This window comes from Anabrus simplex, chromosome 1 (genome assembly GCF_040414725.1).
Source record: "Anabrus simplex isolate iqAnaSimp1 chromosome 1, ASM4041472v1, whole genome shotgun sequence".
Classification (NCBI taxonomy): Eukaryota; Metazoa; Arthropoda; class Insecta; order Orthoptera; family Tettigoniidae; genus Anabrus; species Anabrus simplex.
In genome coordinates, this window is record NC_090265.1 from 1,706,229,392 (window position 1) to 1,706,243,485 (window position 14,094).

Consider the following 14,094-nt stretch of genomic DNA (forward strand, 5'->3'; position numbering starts at 1 on the left):
TGAGATATTAGTATCCTCATTAAAGGCATTCAATCCATTTTCACCCCTTTTCACCCCTCCTATTGCGATTTTCCCAAAACAAAAAATGCATGTTTCTTTATTTTTAATGAAGATTCTAAATACTAATTTTTACATCTGCAAACTTTAAAAGTATGGAGATATAGATTCACTCATTTTAAAAATTCACCCCCTTTTCACCCTCCCATTAATTGGATTTTCCAAAAACAAAAAAATACGTGCTTCTTTATTTTTAAAAGAGATCAAAAGTACCAATTTTCAGATCTGTAATATTTTCAGTTTCTGAGATATAAGTACCGGTATCCCGATTAAAGGCATTCAACCCATTTTCCCCCATTTTCACCCTTTTTCACCGCTCCTATTGGGATTTTCTGAAAACAAAAAAATACGTGCTTCCTTATTTTTAAAGAAGATTCTAAATACCAATTTTTACATCTGTAAACTTTTAAAGTTATGAGATATAGATACACTCATTTTAAAATTTCAACCCCCGTTTTCACCCCCTTGGCGACGGAATATCCAAAAATCCTCTCTTAGCGAGCACCTACATCTTAATATGACTATATCCCCAAAATTTCATTTCTTTATGTCCAGTAGTTTTGGCTCGGCGATGATGAATCAGTCAGTCAGTCAGTCAGTCAGTCAGTCAGTCAGGACAAGCTATTTTATATATATACTAGCAAGGTACCCGTACTTCGCTACGGTATTATACTGAAATTTATAATTGAATGCTTATTGTTTTAGATATAAAATCCGCCAAAATTCGCGATCTGACACGTTTTCAGCGAGAATCAACCAAAATTCCCGATCTGACTCGTTTTCTATTAGATTACGGCACGTTTCCTCCCATTTTTCAATCTTCCTTTCCAGCAATCGATTTCGTACTTCCCGGGCTAGGCTCAGGTATTATTCCCGGTCAGTTGGGTCCGTAAATCTTTGCCATACCGTATTTTCCTATAATCATTTTTAATCTGGATAAAATCCTTCAGGAGATCCGGCGTGGTGTCATATTGGGTGCCTTGGCGGCACTGAACCCGCGGCCGGACTGCATTCTTAGTCATTACCCGTCCAGGAGCCGTTTCCAGCGCGGTCCGCACATTTGACGACGGTCCGGAACATTATTTTTATTATTATTATTATTATTATTATTATTATTATTAATGTTATTATTATTATTATTATTATGTGTTGCTGGGATAAATGATGACAGGGAAAACCGGAGTATCCGGAGAAAAACCTGTCCCGCCTCCGTTTTGTCCAGCACGAATGTCACATGGAGTTACCGGGATTTGAACCACGGAACCCAGCTGTGAGAGGCCGGCGCGCTGCCGCCTGAGCAACGGAGGATCCTTATAAGTACATTAAGAACAGTAAAATCAATTGGTCTCACCTCCTTTTACACCCCACCGCCGTTAGCTTTTACGAACAACCCCCCCCCCAAAAAAAAAAAAAATTAAAAGAAGGCGTGTTCCTTTATGTTTAAGGGAGATTCCAAACACCAATGTTCACGTCTATTACCTTCAGTTTTGAGATATAAGTATCCCCATAAATATAATTTACTTTTGTCACTTCACTTCAAACTACTCCCCCCCCCCCCTAAGTGAATTTTCCCGCAAAAAATACTTGTTTCCTTAATAGTGAAGGATCTTCTAAATACCAATTATCACGACTCTAACTTCTTCACTTTTTGATTTATGTGTCCTCATGAAAGGAATTCAACTCCTTTACACTCCCGCCCCCCAAGATGGTTTCCCCCCCAAAACGCGTTTTTCTTTGTTTTTAAAGGAGATCTAAATACGAATTTTCACGTCTGTAACAACTTTAGTTTTTATTAGATGTATATATTCTCATACAATTAAGTCAATTAATTTTTCAATTCTTTCACGCCCTCCCCCCGCTTCATTGGATTTTCCGAGAATACGTGTTTCTTTACTTTTAAAGCAGATTGCAAATATCAAATTTCACGTCTGTAACATCTTCATTTTTAAGATATCAGTAATCTAATTAAAAGAATTCAACACCATTTTCAGTCACTTTCACCCCCCCCCCTCCACCCAAGTGGTATTTCCGAAAATTAAAAATACACGTTTCTTTATGTTTAATAGAGATAAAAAATACCATTTTTCACTTCTGTAACATGTGAAGTTTTTTAGATATACTGTAAAAATTATCATTTTAAAATTTCACAGCTTTTGGGTTCCCCTAAAGTGGAGTTTCCAAAAACAAATCACCTATGTTTCTTTACATTTACAGGAGATTCCAAACACCCACTTTTTACGTCTGTAACATTTTACTTTTCCAAGGTAATCTTTCAAAAAATTAACCCCAATTTGTCACTTCTGTTTAACCGCCATTAATAGGATTTTCCAAAAACTAAAAAAATACGTGTTTCTTTATTTTTAAAGGAGATCCCTTATACAAATTTTCAGTTCTGTAATATCTTCCGTTTCTGAGATATATGTATCCTCATTAAAGGCATTCAACCCATTTTTCACCCTTTTACACCCCTCCTATTGGGATTTACAGGAAACAAAAAAATACGTGTTCCTTTATTTTTAGAGGAGATTCTAACTACCAATTTTTACATCTGTAAATTTTAAAATTTTTAAGATGTATACACATTCATTTTAAAAAATTCACCCCCTTTTCACCCTCCCATTAATTGGATTTTCCAAAAACAAAAAAATACGTGTTTTTTACATTTAAAGTAGATCCCAAATACCAATTTTCAGGTCTGTAATATCTTCAGGTTCTGAAATATAAGTAGCCTCATTAAAGGCATTCAATTCATTATTCACCCCTTTTACACCCTTCCTATTGGGATTTTCCGAAAACAAAATACGTGTTTCTTTATTTTTAAAGGAGATTCTAAATACCAATTTTTACATCTATAAACTGTAACAGTTTTGAGATATAGATACACCCATTTTAAAAATCACCCCCTTTCACCCCCCCCCCCCATTAGTTGGATTTTCCAAAAACAAAAAAATACGTGTTTCTTTATTTTTAAAGGAGATCCCGAACACCAATTTTCAGGTCTGTAATATCTTCAGTTTCTGAAATATAAGTAGCCTCATCAAAGGCATTCAACTCCTTATTCACCCCTTTTCACCCCTCCTATTGTGATTTTCCGAAAACAAAAAAATACGTGTTCCTTTATGCTTAATGAAGATTCTAAATACCCATCTTTACATCTGCAAACTTTAAAAGTTTGGAGATATAGATTCACTCATTTTAAAAATTCACCCCCTTTTCACCCTCCCATTAATTGGATTTTCCAAAAATGAAAAATACGTGTTTCTTTATTTTTAAAAGAGATCAAAAGTAACAATTTTCAGGTCTGTAATATCTTCAGTTTCTGAGATATAAGTACCGGTATCCTGATTAAAGGCACTCAACCCATTTTTCACCCTTCTTCACCCTTTCTATTGGGATTTTCTGAAAACAAAAAAAATACGTGTTTCCTTATTTTCAAAGAAGATTCTAAATACCAATATTTACATTTGTAAACATTTAAAGTTTTGAGATATAAGTGCACTCATTTTAAAATTTCACCCCCCCCCCCGTTTTCACCCCCTTTTCACCCCCTTAGCAACGGAATATCCAAAAATCCTCTCTTAGCGAGCACCTACATCTTAATATGAATGTATCCCCAAAATTTCATTTCATTATGTCCAGTAGTTTTGGCTCGGCGATGATGAATCCGTCAGTCAGTCAGTCAGGACAAGCTATTTTATATATATAGACTAGCAAGATACCCGTGCTTCGCTACGGTATTATACTGAAATTTATAATTGAATGCTTATTGTTTTAGATATATAATCCGCCGAAATTCGCGATCTGACTCGTTTTCTGCGAGAATCCACCAAAATTCCCGATCTGACTCGTTTTCTATTAGATTATGGCACGTTTCCTCCCATTTTTCAATCTTCCTTTCCAGCAATCGATTTCGTACTTCCCGGGTTAGGCTCAGGTATTCCTCCCGGTCAGTTGGGTCCGTAAATCTTTGCCATCTTTTCCTATAATCATTTTTAATATGGATAAAATCCTTCAGAAGATACGGCGTGGTGTCATATTGGGTGCCTTGGCAGCACTGAACCCGCGGCAGGACTGCATTCTTAGTCATTACCCGTCCAGGAGCCGTTTCCAGCGTGGTCAGCACATTTGACGACGGTCCGGAACATTATTATTATTATTGTTATTATTATTATTATTATTATTAATATTACTATTATGTGTTGCTGGAATGAATGATGACAGGGAAAACCGGAGTATCCGGAGAAAAACTTGTCCCGCCTCCGTTTTGACCAGCACGAATGTCACATGGAGTGATCGGGATTTGAACCACGGAACCCAGCTGTGAGAGGCCGGCGCGCTGCCGCCTGAGCAACGGAGGACCCTTATAAGTACATTAAGAACAAAAAAATCAATAGGTCTCACCTCCTTTTACACCCCACCACCCTTAAGTTTATTTACCGCCAACCCCCCCCCCCCCCCCAAAAAAAATAATTAAAAGAAGGCGTGTTTCTTTAAGTTTAAAGGAGATTCCAAACACCAATGTTCACGTCTATTACCTTCAGTTTTGAGATATATGTATCCCCATAAAAATAATTCACTTTTGTCACTTCATTTCCAACTGCTAACCCCCCCCCCCCCCCCCAAGTGAACTTTCCCGCAAAAAATACTTGTTTCTTTAATAGTAAAGGATCTTCTAAATTCCAATTATCATGACTCTAACTTCTTCAGTGTTTGATTTATGTGTCCACATGAAAGGAATTCAACTCTTTTACACTCCCGCCCCCCAAGATGGTTTCCCCCCAAAACGCGTTTTTCTTTGTTTTTAAAGGAGATCCAAATACGAATTTTCAGGTCTGTAACAACTTTAGCTTTTATTAGATGTATGTATTATCATACAATTAAGTCAATTAATTTTTCAATTCCTTCACACCGCCCACTTCATTGGATTTTCCGAGAATACGTGTTTCTTTACTTTTAAAACAGATTGCAAATATCAAATTTCACGTCTGTAACATCTTCATTTTTGAGATGTCAGTAGCCTAATTAAAAGAATTCAACACCATTTTCAGTTACTTTTACCCACCCCCCTCCACCCAAGTGGTATTTCCGAAAACTAAAAATACATTTTTCTTTATGTTTAATAGAGATAAAAAATACCAGTTTTCACTTCTGTAACATGTTAAGTTGTTTTAGATATACCGTAAAAGTTCTCATTTTAAAATTTCACCCCTTTTGAGTCCCCCTTAAGTGGAGTTTCCAAAAACAAATCACCTATATTTCTTTACATTTACAGGAGATTCCAAACACCCACTTTTTACATCTGTTACATTTTACGTTTCCAAGATATTCTGTAGATATAGTCTTTCAAAAAATTCACCCCAATCTGTCACTCCTGTTTAACCGCCATTAATTGGATTTTCCAAAAACTAAAAAATACATGTTTCTTTATTTTTAAAGGAGATCCCTTATACAAATTTTCAGTTCTGTAATATCTTCCGTTTCTGAGATTATGTATCCTCATTAAAGGCATTCAACCCATTTTTCACCCTTTTACACCCCTCCTATTGGGATTTACAGGAAACAAAAAAATACGCCTTCCTTTATTTTTAGAGGAGATTCTAACTACCAATTTTTACATCTGTAAATTTTAAAGTTTTAAGATGTATACACACTCATTTTAAAAATCTCACCCCCATTTTCACCCCCATTATTTGGATTTTCCAAAAACGAAAAAATACGTGTTGCTTTACTTTTAAAGTAGATCCCAAATACCAATTTTTCAGGTCTATAATATCTTCAGGTTCTGAAATATAAGTAGCCTCTGAGATATATGTATCCTCATTAAAGGCATTCAACCCATTATTCACCCTTTTACACCCTTCCTATTGGGATTTTCCAAAAACAAAAGAATACGTGTTTCTTTATTTTTAAAGGAGATTCTAAATACCAATTTTTACATCTATAAACTTTAAAAGTTTTGAGTTATACACTGACTGACAGTGACAATGCAACACCAAGGAGGAGTGGTTCGAAAGGGATGAAAGTTGGGGAAAAAACAGAGACGGCACGGATGAATAATTGATGTTTATTTCAAACCTATATGCAGGTTACACAATGCGCACGGCATCGACTCAGTAGGATGTAGGACCACCGCGAGCGGCGATGCACGCAGAAACACGTCGAGGTACAGAGTCAATAAGAGTGCGGATGGTGTCCTGAGGGATGGTTCTCCATTCTCTGTCATCCATTTGCCACAGTTGGTCGTCCGTACGAGGCTGGGGCAGAGTTTGCAAACGGCGTCCAATGAGATCCCACACGTGTTCGATTGGTGAGAGATCCGGAGAGTACGCTGGCCACGGAAGCATCTGTACACCTCGTAGAGCCTGTTGGGAGATGCGAGCAGTGTGTGGGCGGGCATTATCCTGCTGAAACAGAGCATTGGGCAGCCCCTGAAGGTACGGGAGTGCCACCGGCCGCAGCACATGCTGCACGTAGCGGTGGGCATTTAACGTGCCTTGAATACGCACTAGAGGTGACGTGGAATCATACGCAATAGCGCCCCAAACCATGATGCCGCGTTGTCTAGCGGTAGGGCGCTCCACAGTTACTGCCGGATTTGACCTTTCTCCACGCCGACGCCACACTCGTCTGCGGTGACTATCATTGACAGAACAGAAGCGTGACTCATCGGAGAACACGACGTTCCGCCATTCCCTCATCCAAGTCGCTCTAGCCCGGCACCATTCCAGGCGTGCACGTCTATGCTGTGGAGTCAATGGTAGTCTTCTGAGCGGACGCCGGGAGTGCAGGCCTCCTTCAACCAATCGACGGAAAATTGTTCTGGTCGATATTGGAACAGCCAGGGTGTCTTGCACATGCTGAAGAATGGCGGTTGACGTGGCGTGCGGGGCTGCCACCGCTTGGCGGCGGATGCGCCGATCCTCGCGTGCTGACGTCACTCGGGCTGCGCCTGGACCCCTCGCACGTGCCACATGTCCCTGCGCCAACCATCTTCGCCACAGGCGCTGCACCGTGGACACATCCCTATGGGTATCGGCTGCGATTTGACGAAGCGACCAACCTGCCCTTCTCAGCCCGATCACCATACCCCTCGTAAAGTCATCTGTCTGCTGGAAATGCCTCCGTTGACGGCGGCCTGGCATTCTTAGCTATACACGTGTCCTGTGGCACACGACAACACGTTCTACAATGACTGTCGGCTGAGAAATCACGGTACGAAGTGGGCCATTCGCCAACGCCGTGTCCCATTTATCGTTCGCTACGTGCGCAGCACAGCGGCGCATTTCACATCATGAGCATACCTCAGTGACGTCACTCTACCCTGCAATTGGCATAAAGTTCTGACCACTCCTTCTTGGTGTTGCATTTGCTCTGTCAGTCAGTGTAGATACACTCATTTTAAAAAATCACCCCTTTTCGCCCCCCAATTAATTGGATTTTCCAAAAACAAAAAATACGTGTTTCTTTATTTTTAAAGGAGATTCTAAATACCAATTTTCATATCTATAACATTTAAAAGTTTTGAGATATAGATACACTCATTTTAAAATATTACCCCCCCTTAATTGGATTTTCCGGAAACAAAAAAATTTGTGTTTCTTTATTTTTAAGGGAGATCCCAAACACCAGTTTTCAGGTCTGTAATATCTTCAGTTTCTGAGATATAAGTAGCCTCATTAAAGGCATTCAACCCCTTTTTCACCCCTTTTCATCCCTCCTATTGTGATTTTCCGAAAACAAAAAAATACGTGTTTCTTTATTTTTAAAGAAGATTCTAAATACCAATTTTTAAATCTGTAAACTTTAAAAGTTTTGAGATATAGATGCACTCATTTTAAGAATTCACCCCCATTTTCACCCCCATTAATTGGATTTTCCAAAAACAAAAAAATATGTGTTTCTTTATTTTTAAAAGAGATCAAAAGTACCAATTTTCAGGTCTGTAATATCTTCAGTTTCTGTATATAGGTACCAGTATCCTGATTAAAGGCATTCAACCCCTTTTTCACTGTTTTTTACCCCCTCCTATTGGGATTTTCTGAAAATAAAAGAACACGTGTTTCCTTATTTTTAAAGAAGATTCTAAATACCAATTTTTACATCTGTAAGCTTTTAAAGTTCTGAGATATTGATACAATCATTTTTAAATTTCAACCCCCTTTTCAGCCCCTTAGCGAAGGAGTATCCAAAAATCCTCTCTTAGCGAGCACCTACATCTTAATATGAATCTATGTCCAAAATTTCATTTCTTTATGTCCAGTAGTTTTGGCTAGGCGATGATGAATCAGTCAGTCAGTCAGTCAGGACAAGTTATTTTATATATACAGTATAGATAGATGTAAACTTACCGGTACGTAAAAGAACTGCAGGACTAAATTCCAGCAAGTCGGTGCCTCCGAAAACCGTAAAAGTAGTCAGTGGGACGTGAAGCCAATAACATTATTATTATTATTATTATTATTATTATTATTATTATTATTATTTATTATTATTATTATTATTATTATTATTATTATTATTATTATTATTATTAGTTAAATTTTGCGAATGATGTACTTTTTTCGTAATTTCGATATGTTTATGTTGAAGGTTAATTCTACGCTGGTGTCCCTTATTTAAATCTGAGAAACCTCGCAACCCTGTCAAGAACTGAATGCTCGCTCTGAACTTAAATCATTTTGAGAACCGTTACTATTGGTGGACACAAAAACTGTGAACGCAACTCGGTTGTATTATGCGCGGTATATATTATATCACGTATTAAAATATTCCCTATGTTGTCTTCTTTCTTTCTTTCTTTCTTTCTTTCTTTCTTTCTTTCTTTCTTTCCTTCTTTTTTCTTTCTTTCGTAATCTGTTTACCCTACAGGGTTGGTTTTTCCCTCGGACTCAGCGAAGGATCCCACCTCTACTGCCTCAAGGGCAGTGTCCTGGAGCGTGAGACACTGGGTCGGGGGATACCACTCGACAGGAGGATCAGTACCTCGCGGAGGTGGCCTCACCTGATGTACTGAACAGAGGCTTTATGGGGGGATGGGAAGATTGTAAGGGATAGACAAGGAAGAGAGAAGGAAGCGGCCGTGGCCTTAGGTTAGGTACCATCCCAGCATTTTCCTGGAGGAGATGTGGGGGAAACACAGAAAACCACTTCAAGGATGGCTGAGGTGGGAATCGACCCCCCTGTACTCAGTTGACCTCCCGAGGCTGAGTGGACGCCGTTCAAGCCCTGTACCAATTTTCAAATTTCGTTTGCAGAGCCCGGAATCAAAACCGGGCCTCCGGAGGTGGTAGCTAATCACACTAAACACTACATCACAGAGGTGGACATAGCCTTCCTTAACTTTTCAAATTAGCATCCCACATATGCGTGTCAAAAAAGTTTGGATACTGGAATATATTATAAAAACCCTGGACTGTCCCGGAAAAAACATGAAGAATAGGACACCTAAGCTACGCAGGCCAAATAACAAGTCCTGTTGTACAACACACTGGGGTAACATTCAGCTGTATTGATGTACGCCGTTGAAATACTATCTCACTACTAATGGATATTAGCGCAAATATGTTAGGTTGGGAAAGAAGGGAGCGGACAGTTTCATAGACCAGAGATAAACACACACGACGCGCCGTAACTACCGAGTATTGGCAGATCCCTTTATGTCTGACAATGGCCCTAAGGGACAATAGACACACTTCCACAGACCGCCATAGTGAAACAAAATGATGTGCTCGTGCAGCCTCCACGGAAAGTAATGTGTTCCCACCGATCCCTCTGGGCGAAATGAGTTGCATGGGGAGTATCAGCATTCCCCGCGGACCATCAGCAAACGGAAACCATAGCACATAAATCTTCGGCTGGAATGTTTATCATAAAAAAATAAATGAAGGCTATAAATTTGGGGGGAAGATATGAAACTGTCAGCGTAAGATGCTTCTAGTTCCTTGAGACGCTGCGTGTTTACATAGCAAATTACTGCAGTAGCAGCAGCAAAAGACGAAGTACATTACACGGTACTTGCAGAATGAAGTGCGTAGTTCGAATTCCTCTCATGCCAGAAATGTGTGTGCCACTCAGTCAAACAAGCCAGTGAATTAACTGAAAAAGTAAGAAAATAATTATGCTAATTACAAATCAGTCCAGTACACAGTGAACTGAAGTCATGAAAAGCAGGGAAAGAAATAGAAGTGTTCAACCTAAAAGCGTGAAAATTGGTAACCCAACGGTTTTTACACACATTACAAAAGTCTTTAAGCATATCATTGTTTGGGAAATAGAACATTGCCAAACAGTCAGACAGTGAATACAGAAAATGAGAGTATGTGCATAATGAAAAGGTTAAAAACCACTGATCCTGATGCCAGTTCATTTATTCGCGATTTATTTTTAAAGAGAAACTTATCTTCACTTATTTTCATATTCCTTTCTTTCTTTCTTTCTTTCTTTCTTTCTTTCTTTCTTTCTTTCTTTCTTTCTAAGTCCGTTTACCCTCCAGGGTTGGTCTTTGCCTCGGACTCAGCGAGGGGTCCCAGCTCTACCGCCTCAAGGGCAGTTTCCTGGAACGTGAGATTTTGGGACAGGGGATACAAGTGGGAAGGAGGACCCAGACTGACCCACCTGCCATGCTGATGAGTGGCGTCGTAGGGGGATGGGAAGAACGGAAGTAATGGACAAGGGACAAGGAAGGAAGCGTCCGTAGCCTTAAGTTAGGTACCATCCCGGCATTTGCTTGGAGGAGAGGTGGGAAACCACGGAAAACTACTTCGAAGAAGGTTGAGGTGGGAATTGAACCACCTCTACTCATTTGACCTCCCGAGTAGACCCCGTTCTAGTCCTCGTACCACGTTTCAAATTTTTTGGCAGAGCCGGGAATCGAACCCGGGCCTACGGGGCTGCAAGCTAATCACACTAACTACACCACAGAGGAAGACACTTATTTTCATATTTAAAATGTATACTTCTTTTCGTTTGGATCATCAGTTCATAGACTGGTTTGAAGCCATCCTATCCTCTCCTAACCTTTTCATTTCGACGTAACTACTACATCTGCTCCAATCTGTTTGTCATATTCATACCTTGATCTACACTTACCCTTTTTACCGCCTACACTTCCTCAAAAAACTAATTGAACAATTCCTGGGTCTCTTAAGATGTGTCCTAGCATTCTATCTCTTCTTCTCGTCAAATTTCGTCGAATTGATCTCCTCTCACCAATTCCGTTCAGTATCTCTTCATTCGTGATTCGATCTACTCATCTCACCTTCAGCAATTACTCTGTAACACCACAATGCTAAAGCTTCTATTCTCCTTCCCTCTGAGCTATTTATTTTTTGTCTGTGTTTCACCTCCATGCAATGTCACACTCCAGACGAAAATATTCAAGAACATCTTTCAGATTCCTATATCATTGTTCGAAGTAAGCAAAATTTATTTTCGTATGACATCACGTCGCACTACAAGGCAGCTGCACCGTCACCGTCAATAAATATCCTTGCTTGTGCTAGTCTTTACTTTGTTTCCTCCTTATTTCAGCATTAATTAGTTATACTACAGAAAATCCCACAGCCTGTTTCCAGTCATTCGACCGGGTCAGGAATGGAATGAATGAAACGCCCATCTAGCGGCGAGGATAGGAATTGTGCCGGCTGCCGAAGCCTGTCGCACACCTTTGGGGCAATGATTAATGAATGACAAATGAAATGAATAATATTGGAAAGTGTTGCTGGAATGAATTATGACAGAGAAAACCGGAATACCCGGAGGAAAACCTGTCCACCTCCGCTTTGTCCAGGACAAATCTCACATGGGGTGACCGGGATTTGAACCACAGAACAAGCGGTAAGAAGTTGGCGCGCTGCCGCCTGAGCCACGGAGGCTCACCCATTAGTTATTCTACCATCTTATGCTATTACTCTTCATATAACTTATTTTGGGAAAAGTTTTTTTTGCTTGAATTGTTTAACTATTTTAATTACTGGTGTTTTTTTATTCTTTCCTATTTAAGGACAACACATACGCCCAGTTCCCGAGCCATTGTTAATAACCAATTAAGGTTAAAATCTCCAAATCAACCGGGAATCGAAACCAAGACCCGTTGAACCAAAAGCCAGCACGCCAACAATTTAGCCGTGGAGTCTGACAACGCTAGTATATAATTTCGTGTGGCTATTTCTAGCCGAGTACAGCCCTTGTAAGGCAGACCCTCCGATGAGGGTGGGCGGCATCTGCCATGTGTAGGTACCTGCGTGTTATTGTGGTGGAGGATAGTGTTATGTGTGGTGTGTGAGTTGCAGGGATGTTGGGGACAGCACAAACACCCAGTCCCCGGGCAATTGGAATTAACCAGTGAAGGTTAAAATCCCCGACCCGGCCGGGAATCGAACCCGGGACCCTCTGAACCGAAGGCCAGTACGCTGACAATTCAGCCAACGAGTCGGACACAACGCTAGTACAACGCTCGGAAGAATTTCCTCTCCTCCCCTCGACTTTCGAAATGGGAACACCCAGCAAATTCCCACGCCACGGCACTGGTAGATGGTAAAGAATTCCACTTTCCATAACCTCGGCGCGAAGTGGAGTAGGAAGATTAGCTCTATGTCTGGCCGCTTTGCGTGCACCTGGCACTCATTCTTGGTATAGGATAAGTGAACCTTAGGGCCACGTATGCACCCAAGTCCTGTTGAACCGAGCAAGGCGAAACTGTTAACGATACTTCATGTTTGCTCAGTGAGAAAGTTGTTGTCGAACATTCCTGTGAACGGATATTGGGTTTCGATTAGCAGCCTGAGTGTCGCCAAGTTTGTTCTATAATTCCAACCTGGTTTGAAGACGGGTGAGGTCCTGCAAACTGCGAACACTCATTAAGGGACGTAATTAACAGAATGGAAATGAGAGAAGGCGCTCTCTTGAACATTCACAGCTTACCTTAAATGAGAAGTACGACCTTCCATTTATCTGTTAATACAATGTATTTTTATCTATTTGTTCGTAGAAACAGCTTAATATAACTTTATGTAACGTTGTAGGGTTTTAGCTGTAGGGGTTGGCTAGTCGAGGTGGTAATGGCGTGAAATAGTTACTTACGCAACTGCTTGGCAAGTGATCTTTCACCTTACGAGTGAGATGTTTACGGAATTCCGAAACGATTAAAGAAAACTTATTACATTAGTGGATTTTCTTCTTCTTCTCCTCCTTCTACTTCTTCTTCTTAAACTGTTTACTCTCCAGGGTTGGCTTTTTCCCTCGGACTCAACGAAGGATCCCATCTCTGCCGCCTCAAGGGCAGTGTCCTGGAGCGTAAGACTTTGGGTCGAGGAATACAACTGGAGAGGAGGATCAGTACCTCGCCCAGGTAGCCTCACCTGCTATGTTGAACAGGGGCTTTGTGGGGGGAATGTTAATATTGGAAGGGATATACAAGGAAGAGGGAAGGAAGCGGCCATGGCCTTAAGTTAGGTACCATCCCGGCATTTGCCTGGAGGAGAAGTGGGAAACCACGGAAAACCACTTCCAGGATGGCTGAGATGGGAATCGAACCGCCCCTCTCTTCAGTTGACCTGCCTAGGCTGAGTGTACCCCGTTCCAGCCCTAGTACCACTTTTCAAAGTTCGTGGCAGAGCCGTGAATCGAACCCGGACCTTCGGGAGTGGAAGCTAATCACGCTGGCGATTTCACTTCATTTTAGCCATTTGATCTGGAATACGTCGAGAGTACTATTTTAAAGATATCTTTTACAGGATATGAGAGTCCTTACAATTAGGGCCTACTCCATAAATTGTAAAAAGTTGTTTCAATGGACTCCTCTTTGGCAGTATAGGAAATATTGATGTAGAACGTTCTGTCTTCAATGAAACTGGAGAAACTTATGTTAAAGAAAATGGACCAATAAGAGTAATAGCATCTTCAGTAGTGGCCGAGTGAAGCTGCTGTATGACAGCAAGTCGCACTGCAAGGCAACTGTACTGTCTTCTTCTTCTTCTTCGTCTTCTTCTTCTTAATCTGCTTACCCTCCAGGGTTGGTTTTTCCCTCGGACTCAGCGA